Here is a 16,289-nt window from a genome sequence, read left to right as displayed (position 1 = left end):
CAGTGGGAAGTGTTCACTACAGTGGTGTGGGAGTACTTAGTGTCTTTTAAAATACCCCTCACACACCAAAAGGCCCCTTGGTGTCATGCTTCATCATCTGGGTCTTCGCACCCCTCTAACGGGATGCGGCGTGCTACGACCTACGACTACGCGGGAGCACTTTTTTAGGTTTTTGACTATATATGGTGCATGTGTTTGGGGAGTCAGACCCCAGAACTTTAGATAACTTCTGGGAAATCAAGAGGATCCTTTGCCCAGGAGAAGAACCGGAGAAGCAGAAGGAAGATTACTGCCCCTGTGCTGTTTGCTGTTTGGGGTTGGCCTGCAGAGGTTACTTGTTGCCAAGGAAAGGAGAAAAGGACTTTGCTGTTTGCTTTGTCATCTTGAGGAAGATCTCCAAGGGCTTGAAACTGAGTTTGCCTCCTGCCTGAAGTCTCAGGGACGCAAAGACTTCACCACCAGCTCCCCTGAATTTCATTGATGTCAATTCCAACCTGGAAAGAGGTGCCTGGTCCTGATGCATTGCCAAGCCACGGAGAAGAAGATCCCCGCATCCACACCGGGTCCCGATGCATTGCCGAGAAAACCGTTACAGCACCTGCTGTGTGGCTGCAAACATTCATGCATCGACTAGATCGTCACATTGCATCAAGCCGCGATTTTGTCGCTTCGCACCGGATCGTCGCCATGCATAGAGATGCCATCTTGTCACATCGCAGCTGGAATGCAGTTAGAAACAGGTGCATCGCCTCCTCTCCAGTAAGGAACAGATGCATCACTTCCCCTACGCTGGAGTAAGGAACAGACGCATTGCCTCCCCCGATGCAAGGAACTGACACATCACGTTCCCTGCGACCCATTTGCTTGTTTTGCATGACGCATCAAATGTACTTTGTGGGAAAAGTGTCACATTTACAAGTTGCATTGAACTGAACTCTCCCTACCATTGAAGAACCTTATTTTTGATACTGTATTGTGAATTTTTGCTGTTTAGTCTTGTTTAGATACAGATATTTATTTTTCTAAACTGGTGTGGTGTCCATTTGTAGTGTTTTCACTATATTACTGTATGTGTTCACAAATGCTTTACACACTGCCTCTGAGAAAAGCCTGTCTGGCCGTGCCAAGCTACCAAGGGGGTGAGCAGGGGTTATTTTAGGAGTGTATCCCCCTTTCCCTGACTAGAAGCAAGGGTCCCTATTTGGACAAAGGTGCATACCATTGCCAACTAGAGAGCCCCATTTCTAACAAATACCAAAAGAAATCATTGTAATTCACAAGCAAATGCACCTATTACTACAATCCTTTCTAAGCATGAGTTAAGCCTTTTCAAGTTTCCATATTGTCAATGTTTCTTTACAGTTTTATAATAATAGTTTTCCATTGCACTTTCAGGTCAGTAAGAAAAAAAAGTAGAATATCAAGTGCTAATGGTGATAGTGGAGGCTTAAGAAAAGAAATATATTGTTATGGAACTAGATGATGAGTTAAAATGAGAAACAATATCAAGGTGACGGAAAGAAGCATGCCTATAGCAAAGAATACATAAGACGACCAAGGACTATGGTATTTAATATTGGTCTCAAGCAGCGGTGTTTTTTTTATTTGGGCGTGGGGTCGTCGTCCCCTTGTTTGTTTGCCCCATTAAGTCATATTTGCTGACTGTTTTGATATTGTTTTTTAGCCATAGTGCACAGCAATACCCGGGTAAAGCTTTCCTTTAACAGGAGAATGAGGCCGGCGGATGGGGAGAAGCGGGGGAAGTGGGGGGATGTACTAGGAGCTGCTTGAGTGACAGACGGTCAGCTCAGCTGCCAGGGTTCCTGGGGTGAAGTGCCTATGTCAGGATGGGAGGGTGCCTTGGGCTGCCCAGCCTGACATGTGCACATGAACCCTTGCCTCAATGTGTGATGTAGGAGACCCAGGGGGTTACTGCCACAGCCTTCAAGTGTCCTTTGGAGAGTTGACAGCACCTGACCAAACCAATTTTTGTGCTGCTTCCATACTGTTTTCTAACATAAACAGCAAGGTAGCAGCATCCACATTAGCTCAGGAGTCAGGGTGGGACTGAGGGCCAAGCTGGGGGTCACCTCACTCACAAACTTAGCTTGATGCACACCTGGAGGTATGACACACCCAATGAGTCGACAAGTGTTCTTTGCTGTCTCTGATGATCCAGGCCGGGGACTACCACTTTGGACCAATAGCGCTGTGAGCATTGATCATAAACGTTGGTCAAGCAGTCCTAAATGTCAGATTCCTTTCCAGGCTGCCGAGCATGCACTGTCCTCAGCAAACATGTATGCCATATGGGCTGAGCACGAGCACTACTCCCAATCATTTCATCATTGTGATTAAGTTATATGTGGAACTGTGTTGTACTTGAGAGCAGATACAAGCATGTCTTACAGTTTTTTGCTCCTGTACAGTCCAGCGCCTGGGACCCTACAGGGACTATAGTTGCAGGTGTGGCTTCCTCATTACACCCACCAGTGCTGGACAGCCTGCGGGTATCCACCACTGCCATATCGCTATACATGCCTCGAAGGCCCTCCCTTTTGCCTTCACCAGGGTGCCTTTCATGCTTAGGCTCATTAGGGCCGGGTCTGAAGGGCAGCAGACCTCATCACCTTAGGCATTACAACTACATTAGGCCCAACACTCAACCTTAGCCTGGAAGATTTAGCAACTGTGATTTTGCCATCTTTGCTTAGCTGCTACGGGATTGGGTGGGGCCCGAGGTGTTACCGTTGCCACTTATTGCGTGCTGACCGCCCCTTACTTTCTTCTGCCTCCGGGTGAATTAAGAAAGTCACTGAGGCTTCCAGGGCCGGTGGGCATTTGTGTTGTCTTGGCATTCTAACCGTGCCTGTCCTCAGGCCTTCATCGCAGATTCACAGAGCCCAGTCACAGAGTGGTCATCTTGGTTGTGCCAAAGCTTACAGCTCTTTTTAGAGGGAACTCAAAATCTAACTCAAAATCTAACTCACACACTGCTCTTGCCAGTGCCCATCTGCTTGGCCATCAGCAGGCACTGCACAGCCAACTGGTGAACTTTGCCGGTGCATTTCCTAGGACCCTAGCATGATTAGCAGGTTTAGAAAAAATAAGGATATAGAAGAAATCCTCCTCATTAGCGTTAATAATCTCATCTGTGAGATTATGTGACTCATCTGATACCTCAATTTTTCTTGGGTATTTTTAACACCCATGAGTTGAGATTCCTGCTGATGTTTTAATGCTTTCTTAGGGCAGCTCATGATATTTTTTTCAATTCCTAACTGAGATTGTTAATAGTTTCAGTGTTGACGAGACCTTCCGCCGGTAAAATGTATGTGTTTTCATCCGTGCGCTTACCCCATTCTTCATACAGTTGCAGAACTATACCACTAGGATTTTGTCTCAGTTAAACCTAAACCAAAAGTTAAGTTTAACTGAGAGAAAATTCTAACTTTAGTACTCCTAAATGCCTTCTGTGAATACCAAAAGTCGTAAAGTTAGGATTTTGTCTCAGATTAGTTTTGTGAATGGGGCCTGTTATTTCTAGTTTATGCCAGCTGTATACCTGTGTACATACCTTTTTTACATGCTTGTATACATTTTCAGATCCCAACCACCGTGTAAAGAACTTTGTTAACCTAGAGAGTGTTCCTTGCACTGTACTAAACCTCAAATAAAATGCAATAATACAGCTGTGATCAGTGTGCACAGTGTTATAGTAACATTGGATAAGTACACTAATATAGTAAATGTGAGGAATGATGTGCCCTAAATAGAAAATGTGAGTGAACGTGCTCAAATATGCTTCAAAACAAAGGGAATGCACACACTTTCAAAGCTATGAAATTCAACTCTCTGTCTGGATCTGATAAAGGGCGATGCGCAGGCACATCGAGCTAGCATGGAAAAGTCTCTCTGCAGCAAAAAGCATTTGCCTGTCAGTATCCAATTGATACTGCTGTTGGCCATTAGGTGGCGTTTGTGAAATATTGTAGAGCATTCATTGCCCTGCAAGAGGTCCGAAATGTGACTGGGTTCTTTAAGGAACGCCAACACCAAGGAGATGACGGCCCCGCATTTGCCTGTCTCTGTACAGAGCCATCCATGGACACTTGCACAATCATCCTCACACATCCTCCTTCCTTATCCCTTATATGCCATGGTTAATGTAGCCAAAACGTGGACGTTTTCACAGATGTAATGGAATTACATCATGCACTAAAGTGAAATTTAAGTGTTCAAGAGTAACAGTTTGAACCTGGTCCTTGGCAATGGGGCACTGGTGGGCCTGCTCTGTGACTGCATCCTGCCTGGCCTCAGCGTGCAGTTGGCAATGCTGGAGACCAACACAGTCACTATACCATGATGTGCACTCACAGCAAGTCACTGCAGGAAACCGTTTTATGCTCACATACATGCCAATAGACCCGATTCGGGTGTAAAACTCCAGATGTTTTAAGCCAAAAATGGCTTCAATTTCGCTGCCTCCCACCTGAAATTGCCTCTAGTTCAATTGAAGTCAATGGTAGAAATCCATTATGTTTTTTAAAATGTAAGTATGCATGTGGTCGCCTTCAATCTTTGGAAGGCCTGGGTATCTGTGAATTCAGAGAAGTAAAACTGCCATTTAGATACTTTCATCATGAAAGTGGCAGATTGAAGTGCATGAATGGACTGGCCCGACCCGACTGGACTAATGCACAAAGCAGTGCCACAATCAATCTTGAGCTAAGCTCCGCACACTGGATGATCACATTGTGACTCTGTCTCCTCCCTCGTGCTGCGCTTCTCAGTGCTGCTGCGCTTGAGTTACACATGGGCTGCTGAGGCCACCTACATGTTACCGGGTGACATAGCCCAACATAGCTCAGCCCACAGTGCCTTGGCTGCTGAGACCAACATACATTTGTGAGCACGTCAGTTAGGATGACATAGTGGAGCATGTACATTACAGTGCACCCCCTGGCTTTGTCTTGCTAGCTATTCCAACAGCCATTCCAGCTCTGTTTCAAATACATACATCTGGTATTTATTTCACGAACAAAAATGTCAAAGGTGATTCTTAATCTATCAGAATCACTGAAGCAAAAATTTAACAAAACTGTTGTGAGGCACAGCTAACACGTGTTTCGCCCCCTATTGGCTTGAAAGCTCAGGGCTTTATCAAGGCTGTAAGGTTGATACCAAGCCATAAAATAAGTGTGTGCGCAAAACAAAGTAATATATAGTGAAAGAATGTGCCCAAAATTATCAATACATTTTCCAAATAATAAAGGTATTTATATAATCAGAATTTCAGATCATACCATGACATATAAACAGTGAAGAAAAAGAGTAAAAATAAGAAAAAGGAAAAAACGAACATAGTACATTATCATAATTGCATACATATGCAAATACATGTTAAGTAGCATTAAGTGATGGTACATTTTTTCAAACAAGTTCACATCATATTAGAGACCAGTAGAGGATTGAGTGGGGTCCAAGGATGGCTAACTGTTCCAAACAGGAAGAGAGCCCTAAACAACTAACTAACTGAAGATAGTTGAATTTAAATATGGAGAAATTAGCATTGTGCAAACACAGAGCAGAAGTAGTAGTGCGGAAATGTGGTGAACGACTATAGGCAGGAAAGGGACCATTTGACTATAAAATAGTAATAGAGTTAGTGGTAAGAGGAATGCAGAGAGCCACACTCAGTAAGGTATTCTGTAACACAGAACGGAAGCTAGAAGGAGTTGGTTGTGGAGGATCAGGAAGTAGACATACAATACATCAAAGAAGTCAAAAGAAAATCGAGTCTTTCAATTAGCATTTGTGAGCTCTCAAGACTAAGGGGCTGATTACGATGCCGTAGGAAGTCGTAATCTCCAGTTTGGAAATAATTTCTGACCGACCCATTTGGATGGAGTCGATCAGAAATTAGCCTAAACAGGATTTCCCAATGGCTTAAGGCGGGGCCTGCTGTAGTCACAAGGGCGGCTCTTTCTGCTTGAGGGATTATGATGGCAGATTCCCACAGCCTTTCTGTCCAGCCTTTCCAACACATAAATGCTGTGGGAATCTGACTTTGGGGCACCCAATAGGCCCCCCATGGATGCAAGGCCCTTCAGATGGTGGTCTAGTGCGCACCTACGGTGCCCTCCTGTTTGTCACTGCACTCGGTGACAGGCACCTTGAGGTGCCTGCCACCGGGTGCCGGGATGAACTGTACCCAGTTCTTTACACTGAGAGCATGCATTTCATTTGGGTTGCAAGCTCCCATTGTAAAGTATAGGAGTGCGACCAAACAGTGTTCGGTTACATCATACTAGCTTCGAGTAGGACCGGCGATAAGAGGAAGTTCGGCACCAGTTCTTAAATCATGTCAGACAGACTCAGGTCTGCCCAACATCATAATCAGGCTCTCAGAAGAATTGCACAGCAGAACAGAAGATTCAAGTGTTTGGGATGGTGCAGTGGACAATGGAGGGCTCTTTTAAGCAAGTCAAACCTTATATTTAACAGAGGAATGAGGCATAATAGTGTTTATAGGATAGAGTGGAACAAGAGAAAAAAGTGGATCATGTTATTGAGAGTCTAGTGGTGGGATCCAACTGGTTAGGGCACTAACAAATAATAGGCGACAAGATGAATAGTCAGAATACTGATTACACTCAAAGAAGGCAGAAAGGGATTTAATAGGCTTTAGGGGCCGTATAACAGTAAAGGCGCATTTTCATTGTTTGCAAAATATGCGCCAGGTGCAAACAATGAAAATGCACACTTTTACCATAAACACGATTGGCATTCAGGTGAAAAACAGAGCGGCTGCTTTAAAGCCACTACATGTTTTCACAGTGCAGTCAGCAACCCACTTGCACTTTGAAGGTGTATTAGAGATCCCCTTGCAGGAGGATGTAGTCTGTGACTGTACCTGCCTAGAAGGAGATGTCTGGGGGTTCCATAGGAACCCCTTTACCTCATGCAGAGGGCTACCTTGAGAGGGCGCCACCTGAAGGCTGGAAAGGTGGCGCACTGTCAGTGCGCCGCAGAGAGCTTCTTTGCCTCTGCACCCAGACTTCCCGCCACCAGGAATTTTTCTAGAGGGTGTTATTGTTGCGGAATAACAGCACCTCCATTTTATCAGAGTCGAGCTTCAAAACATTTGGTGCTATCCATTGAGTAATGTTGGTCAAGCATGCACTTTACTGGAGTGCTACCTTTTCTGGGTCTGAAGAGACTGAAACTAGTAATTGAGTGCCATCAGCATATGAGCATATTGAGAACCTGAGAGATCGAATCAGAAGGATGAGGGGTGTGACATACACATTAAAAATGGTTGGGCTCAAGGATGACCCCTGAGGGGCATCACAAGGTAAATTAAATGGAGTAGGAGTAATACTCTCTAAAGGGTACTACTTGCTCTCTGTCTGTGAGAAATGACTTAATTAATTTTAGCGTAATATCAACAAGGGGTTTGGCCCTAAGCGGCTGTACGGGGCCGTAATAAACTAAGTGAAAAGGTGTCCTAGCTGTCACATTCAAATGCTGCTAAACCAATTTTAACAGACTAAAGGCCATCAATTCAATTGATATAGGCTTGAAGCATTTATTCACTACTTCATTCTATGCACTTTACCCAACATATATTCATAGGTCAGGTAAGTGCGAATACATGTTAGTCATGAACAAATTATACATAGTAAGGCAACAAATAAAACAAACAAGAATTTGGAATGCAATAGGTTTCGCATTTCCAAGAGTTTAAGCGATTAACATTTTAAATTACAATCCCTCTTATATATGTTTTAAAAACAAAAACATAAATAAAAGGCATTGTCATTTACAATGCCAATAGCTCAAACTCACGTAAATGCAAGACCTATTGCATTGCAAATGCTTGTTATATTTGGGGCGCAATGTGAATTAGAAAAAGTATTTTATTTGAAGTTATAATATGAGGATGGCGATGGGGAATGTTAACTGTAATGTTTTTAGCATTCCATATCGTATATGTCTTTTTTAGGTCTCGCCTGTCGATGCGCATGCGCATCGAGCAAGCGAGACTATGGGGGCTCATCGACTCTTTATCTAACTTGCAAGGAATCGTGGCGATTCCTTGCAGTGCCCGTGACTTTTAAGCTCAATGCGCATGCGCATTGAGCTTAAAAGCGCGTGCACATGGCCCCAGCCGCCTGCCTTGCCTACTCTCCCGCCCCCTCACTTTTTGATTGCACGGCCGCTAGGCCGTGCCTCCCCTACTCCTCCTACTCTCCTCCCGTCTGTTCCCGCACTCCTCCCACACCCCCGCTCCGCCCCCTCACTCTCTCTGCCCCCTCTAAAAAGAAATACAAAACAAGCGCTACCCGTTCTAACATTGAAGACTTTCTAAAAAAATATTATATTATATATACGTTTCTGAAGAGAGGAATGTTCCGTTCCGCCGCAAACTCCAAAGTGGCCAATCTGTGCTGGATCTAAAGTGCTGACTCCGCCCCGGGCGTGTGTTCTTTTGTTGCTATTGTAACGCCGAGTCAGGCCCCCGGCTCAGGGTTGATTCCCAGGCGTGGCTCCATGCAGTGCGGGGCATTGCAGCTCTTGCCGGAACCGACTCTGTCGCATTTCTCCTCCCCCCTCCCCTCTCTTCCCTCCGTCTTGTTCTCCCCTGGCATATATTTGCTACTCACGGGCTGTGTTATCCTCTTCCGGTCTGCCTCTCCCCACCTCATCCCCCACCCCACCCCAATCCCCCGCCCGCCTTCCCAGCCCATGCCGTCTTCTTCCAGCCCACAGTCGCCCCTTCAAGGCCGTGTTTCGAAGCTGTGGCCGCCTCTCTCCCGGTGAACGCACTTGGATGTTACGGTGTGACTAGAGCGCCATGAACACATCCCCTCTCTGGCCCATGACGTAAGCTGGATTCCTTGGACGGACCACAGTGTGCTGTCTCCATGTGGCTGTTGCTTAGCGACATGGCAGATTTCGCTTCTCAGCAGACAAGAGCAATGGACGTTTGCAGCACCACAGGCAACTTGCAGGGAGGCTCGCGCACTTCAAGGGGTCTCTTTGATGGTTCAAGGTAGGTTTTTATCTGAAACCTCCCGTGTATCTGCTCCCCTAGCATTAGATTGCTTTACTAACCTCTCTCTTGTGGGAAGCTGCACACCGCTTCCAATTCATCACTTTCTTCCTTCCCCAACCTGCATCACGACTCGCAGTGACCACAGTCCCCCAGCACTTGTCTCCATCCCCACACTCGTAGTGAACCATTCCACTCGCAGTGACGGGATCTGCTCGTCGATATATATCTCACATTGCCAGGGAAGTTTCCAGGCACTAAGCATAGTAGATAAATGAAAACATCTGTATAGTGCCCTTAGAGGAAACAATCCCTACGTTCTATTCATTGGAGCGACTGCGGGTTAATAGGTGAGACGTCATAAATACGGCACTCAGTTCATTTAGACATGTTGGCGCCAAAAGCTTTGTGCACTAGCGTCTCGGGAATACTGCAATCTAGCGCTCAACGAGGCCGGACAGCTGTGTTTCATCCTCTCGAGCACAGACCATATGCACAAACACAGGGGCAACCCTGACACCCAAAAGCTCACTTACGTACATTTGTAGTAAAATCATACATTTTTAAGGTAGTAAACTCACTCACTCACTCACCCTCACTCATCCCACACCCTCACTCACCCTCACTCAACCCCTCACCCTCACTCACCCTCAACCCCTCACCCTCAACCCCTCACTCACCCTCACTCTCACTCATCCTCACTCACCCTCAACCCCTCACCCTCACTCACCCTCACCCTCACTCACCCTCATCCACCCTCAACCCCTCACCCTCACTCACCCTCATCCTCACCTTCACTCACCCTCAACCCCTCACCCTCACTCACCCTCAACGCCTCACCCTCAATCACCCTCAACCCCTCACCCTCACCCACCTTCACTCAACCTCACCCCCAGCCTCACTCACCCTCAACCCCTCACCCTCACTCACCCTCAACCCCTCACCCTCACCCTCACTCACCCCCACTCACCCTCAACCCCTCACCCTCAACCCCTCACCCTCAACCCCTCACCCTCACTCACCCTCAACCCCTCACCCTCAACCCCTCACCCTCAATCCCTCACCCTCACTCACCCTCACCCTCACTCACCCACACTCACCCACACTCACCCTCACTCACACTCACCCACCCTCACTCACCCTCACCCTAACCTTCACCCTCACTCACCCTCACCCACCCTCACTCACCCTCACCCTCACTCACCCTCAACCCCTCACCCTCACTCACCCTCAACCCCTCACCCTCACTCACCCTCAACCCCTCACCCTCACCCTCACTCACCCCCACTCACCCTCAACCCCTCACCCTCAACCCCTCACCCTCACTCACCCTCACTCACCCTCAACCCCTCACCCTCACTCACCCTCAACCCCTCACCCTCACTCACCCTCAACCCCTCACCCTCAATCCCTCACCCTCACTCACCCACACTCACCCACACTCACCCACACTCACCCACACTCACCCTCACTCACCCTCACTCACACTCACACTCACCCACCCTCACTCACCCACCCTCACTCACCCTCACCCTCACTCACCTTCACCCTCACTCACCCTCACTCACCCTCACCCTCACTCACCCTCAACCCCTCACCCTCACTCACCCTCAACCCCTCACCCACCCTCAACCCCTCACTCACCCCCTCACCCTCAACCCCTCACTCACCCTCACTCTCACTCACCCTCACTCACCCTCAACCCCTCAGCCTCACCCTCACTCACCCTCAACCCCTCACCCTCACTCACCCTCACTCACCCTCAACCCCTCACCCTCACTCACCCTCACTCACCCTCACTCACCCTTACTCACCCTCAACGCCTCACCCTCAACGCCTCACCCTCAACACCTCACCCTCAACGCCTCACCCTCACTCACCCTCAACACCTCACCCTCACTCACCCTCACCATCACTCACCCTCAACACCTCACCCTCACTCACCCTCAACCCCTCACCCTCACCCTCACTCACCCTCAACCCCTCACCCTCACTCACCCCCAACCCCTCACCCCCTCACCCCCTCACCCTCACTCACCCTCACTCACTCACTCACCCTCACTCACTCATCCTCACTCACTCACTCACCCTCGCTCACTCACCCTCGCTCACTCACCCTCACTCACTCACCCTCACTCACTCACCCTCACTCACTCACCCTCACTCACTCACCCTCACTCACTCACCCTCACTCACCCTCACTCACCCTCAACCCCTCACCCTCACTCACCCTCAACCCCTCACCCTCACTCACCCTCAACCCCTCACCCTCAATCCCTCACCCTCACTCACCCACACTCACCCACACTCACCCACACTCACCCACACTCACCCTCACTCACCCTCACTCACACTCACACTCACCCACCCTCACTCACCCACCCTCACTCACCCTCACCCTCACTCACCTTCACCCTCACTCACCCTCACTCACCCTCAACCCCTCACCCTCACTCACCCTCAACCCCTCACCCACCCTCAACCCCTCACCCTCACTCACCCCCTCACCCTCAACCCCTCACTCACCCTCACTCTCACTCACCCTCACTCACCCTCAACCCCTCAGCCTCACCCTCACTCACCCTCAACCCCTCACCCTCACTCACCCTCACTCACCCTCAACCCCTCACCCTCACTCACCCTCACTCACCCTCACTCACCCTCACTCACCCTCACTCACCCTTACTCACCCTCAACGCCTCACCCTCAACGCCTCACCCTCAACACCTCACCCTCAACGCCTCACCCTCACTCACCCTCAACACCTCACCCTCACTCACCCTCACCATCACTCACCCTCAACACCTCACCCTCACTCACCCTCAACCCCTCACCCTCACCCTCACTCACCCTCAACCCCTCACCCTCACTCACCCCCAACCCCTCACCCCCTCACCCTCACTCACCCTCACTCACTCACTCACCCTCACTCACTCATCCTCACTCACTCACTCACCCTCGCTCACTCACCCTCGCTCACTCACCCTCACTCACTCACCCTCACTCACTCACCCTCACTCACTCACCCTCACTCACTCACCCTCACTCACTCACCCTCACTCACTCACCCTCACTCACCCTCACTCACCATCACTCACCCTCACCCTCACTCACCCTCACCCTCACTCACCCTCACTCAGCGCAACCACAGCATCTTCACTAAATATATGTAATAAACTTTAAGCTATTGGCAATATAAAATAAAATCCATTTTATTTACTTATTAATTATTGATTGTTTTTTAAAGCCATTGATTTTTTTAATATCAATACATATAAGTCACATATAAGTCCAGTTAATACAAAACATGTTGCTTTACAAATGCTAGAGGTGTCACATTTACAAAAATTATAACTATTGGCTTTGTAAAGAAGAAAGCTATTAATTTAGCTATTTAGAAAAAACAACACATAAATAAAAAACAAAAAAATAAATAACACCTATAGCTCAAACTTTCCTACTGCGAGACCTATTGCATTTCCAATGCAATAGGTCTCGGAGCATTTGAGTTAGAGCTTTTAGAAATGTTTATGGCTTTTTTTTTTTTAATTCTTTAGCATTGGCTACAGGAAACAAAAATGCTAAAGATTTACAAAAAAACCCATAAACAATTCTAAAAGCACTAACTCTAATGCTGCGAGACCTATTGCATTTCTAATGCTTGTTTAAATGTGTTATCATTATCTATTGCTGTATTTTATTCTTGTACTTTTATGGCCTACTTTAACTGTGCCAAAAAAAAGATTTTTTGGTTGACTAGGCAACATTGAAAACATTATTTCCTGGTACCAATGCATAGAAACATAGGTCTATTTAATAAGGCTTTTGCTAGCGCACTTTAAAATAGCTGCTATGTACAGTGCTGCTATGTCTGCTAACCAGCCAGTGCCCAGCTGGTTTGGTTAAGCTGCATGTGGTGTGTCTTGGGCCCTATAACTTCTGTAACAGATCATTAAGTGGTTGGCGAAGCCTCTTCACGTCGTACATTTACCAAGCACTCATTCCTAATAGCTATAATGGAGTCACAGTTGAACTTAGCAGCAATAAGGAGGCATTGGTGAGGTGAAATGACAGGCACATTGCTGTTCAAAAGCAGGACTGTGGGTAGGCTAATGAAATCCAACTTTTCCACCGAACAGACCCCCTTTAACAAAGAGACAGAAAATAAACGCGATGAGAAAAAAGAACTGGGATCTCCATAAAATCAGATTGGGTTTAATGTTGTGTGATTAAGACATAAATAAGAATACTTATTGTAAATAAAATTAGAACAACTTGGGGACTTGGTCCAGCCAGTTGTTGGACTGTATTATTGCCCCCCTCCTCCTCTTCATTGCAAATAAAGATTTAAAATGTCCGAGTAGAGGTTTTACTTTCAAACTGGAGTTCTTATTTTCTTTTATAAATAAAAGGATACCTCTAATCATATAATTGGCCAGCTGGTAATCTTAGCCTATGTGTGACACGCCAGTTGGCAGGTACAGTGCACCCCCCCCCCCCCCACACACACACACACCCCTCATCCCCTGGGACTGCCTCAAAGCTCCCCTGTCTCATCTCTCCTGGGGACCGTCCCCAAACATTTTGAAGTTCTTTTTTAAAAAGGGCGGCCAGCTGTCTGAGCTAATGACTGTCGGCGGACATGCAGATGGAGCGGGCGGGCGGCGGCCAGCCCAAGAGCACACCTGAAATATGGCTTTCCATTCAGCAGCTGTCTTGCTCGCCTCAGTGCCAATCTCTGTCTGACTTGCCCCGTGGCCCAAACCGGGCCTTTTTAATTATCCAAGCGTAGGTGTGGCTTCCCCTTTTAGACATGAATAATGGCAACTCCGCCAAGCAGTTCTCCATCGAAGCATGAAATGAAAGGTACCTAAAATGCCCTAGGAAATCCCCCCTGTGCCTTCATTGTTTTATTTCGATATATTTTCGTTTCTTCTTCCATTGCTCGCAGCGTTTCCGGCAGCTCTGACTGAAATGTGACATGCGAAATGGCGGACAAACCTAAGGCCCCGTTTGGAAAAAGAGCTTGTGAGAAAGGTAGAGAAAAAAATATACGTGCGTTCCGAGCCGGTGTCTGCTGAGCCGCTGCCAAATCCAGACTGTTCCATTCAAAGAGCTGGGGGTATCGATGAGAACCGCGTCCTCGGAGACACAGAGATATCGGTTTACTATGAAAACGCTCGGTCTGACAAAGGCTGCGAGTCACAAGGTAAATGAAAATGGCTGGGAGGGACTTTGATGGCTGGAGCGCTGTAACAGTAGATGGCTTGAAAGGAAAAGTCATTTTTTCGAAAAAAGAAAGGAAAGAGGGTGGGATGAAAACCTTTGAACTGAAAAGTTACTTAAAGGGAAAGTGTCTCTTCAAAATAATAAGAACAAGTCAGGTCCCGGGCCGGCAGCCAATCACAGCGCGGCCCGGGGAATGACGTCACGGGGGTGTCCCGGGCCGGCAGCCAATCACAGCGCGACCCGGGACACACATCATCAAGGGGCGGGGCTTAAAAAAAGACGCAGAAACGCCCCCGAATTACGTTTTCACGGGGAAAGCGTGATTGACAATGCTTTCTTCCAATGGCTAGCCTCCATTTATGGAGCTAGCCAATGGAAGAAGAGGCGGATTCAAGTCCCCCATAATGTAAACTATAGCTTTCGCCCGGATTTAGCTGAAAATGTTTTCTCCAATTTCTTCGTGGGAAGGTTTTAGGTTCACCGGGGTGACACAAATTTCCTACCACCCAGCGTAACCCCAGGTCTCCTGATAAAAATGGTACCTCACTCATGTAGGTGGGCCAAGTACCCGTGACAGGCAAGGGCCCACCTTGCTTGCACAAATGTCCTACTACTCAGCATTCCCTTAAGTCTTCTGAGTAAAATGATACCCCGCTGGTGTGGGTGTCCAAAGCAGAATTGGCTAAAAACCTATTTTAAAAGAAATGTAGCGCTGAGACTTTGCTGTGCTATACCCTTAATGCCTGTGTTTTTGGCCCTTCCCAGTCACAGGCGATTGCCCCACCCACAGAAGAGAGGTTTCAATGTACTCAGGAGACTGAGGGGAATACTGTGGGGTAGGACAATTGTGCCAGCATGGTGATCTGACGCAAAAATATATGGTACATGTGATTTTTCCAGCTAAATTTGAGGTTCGCAGGGGATTCTGGGTAAAAAAAGCGTTGGGGGATCCATGCAAGCCATACCTCCCTGGACTCCCCCAGGTGTCTAGTTTTCAGAAATGTGTGGGTTTGGTAGTTTCCCTAGATGGCCGCAGAGCCATCTAGGTAAATCCCCCTAGATGGCTAGGTGACCCCCCTTGCAAAAATAGGTTGTTTTGTGATAGGCAATTACGATGTCTCCACAACACGTTTTGGGCCCTTTCCTGTCGCAGGTACTTGGCCCACCAACATGAGTGAGGTACCATTTTTATCGGGAGAGCTTGGGGAACGCTAGGTGGTAGGACATTAGTGTCAGCTTGGTGATTCCACAATTTTACCACATAGAAATTTGAGAAAAGTTTGATTTTTTCTGCTAAATCTGAGGTTTGTTGGGGATTCATGGTAGGAAAACATTGGAGGATCCATGCAAGCCATACCTCCCTGAACGCCCCCAGGTCTCTAGTTTTCATAAATGTGTGGTTTTGGTAGGTTTACCTAGATGGCCGCCATGTCATGGGTCAAAAACCCTGGTGAACCCCCTTACAAAAACAGGACATTTTGCAGGAGGTCATTTTGATGTCTCTACAATTCGTTTTGGGGCCTTGCCTGTCGCGGGTACTTGGCCCCCCCACACGAGTGAGGTACCATTTTTATCAGGAGACTTTGGAGAATGCGGGATGGGTGGAAGCTTGTGGACCCACAGAAATTCCAGAACTTTTCATCACAGAAATGTCACCCCTGCTGGATTCCTCTGGGTGTCTAGTTTTCAAAAATGTATAGGTTTGCTACATTTCCTTAGGTGACGGCAGACTAGGGTACAAAATCCACAGCTAGGCACTTTGCAAAAAAAGGTCAATTCTCACTATGAAAATGTGGTGTGTCCACGTTGTGTTTTGGCTGTTTCCTGTCATGGGCACTAAGCCTACCCACACAAGTGAGGTGCCATTCTTAATGGAAGACTTTGGGGAACGCGGGGTGGGTGAAATTTCATGGATCCACGCAGATTCCATACCTTTCCATCACAGAAATGTGAGGAAAATGTGATTTTTTGACAAAGTTTGAGGTTAACAAGGGATTCTGGA

Source organism: Lissotriton vulgaris, chromosome 3_1, assembly GCF_964263255.1.
Source record: "Lissotriton vulgaris chromosome 3_1, aLisVul1.2, whole genome shotgun sequence".
In the NCBI taxonomy this organism is placed as follows: domain Eukaryota; kingdom Metazoa; phylum Chordata; class Amphibia; order Caudata; family Salamandridae; genus Lissotriton; species Lissotriton vulgaris.
Note: the sequence above shows the minus strand (reverse complement) of the source record.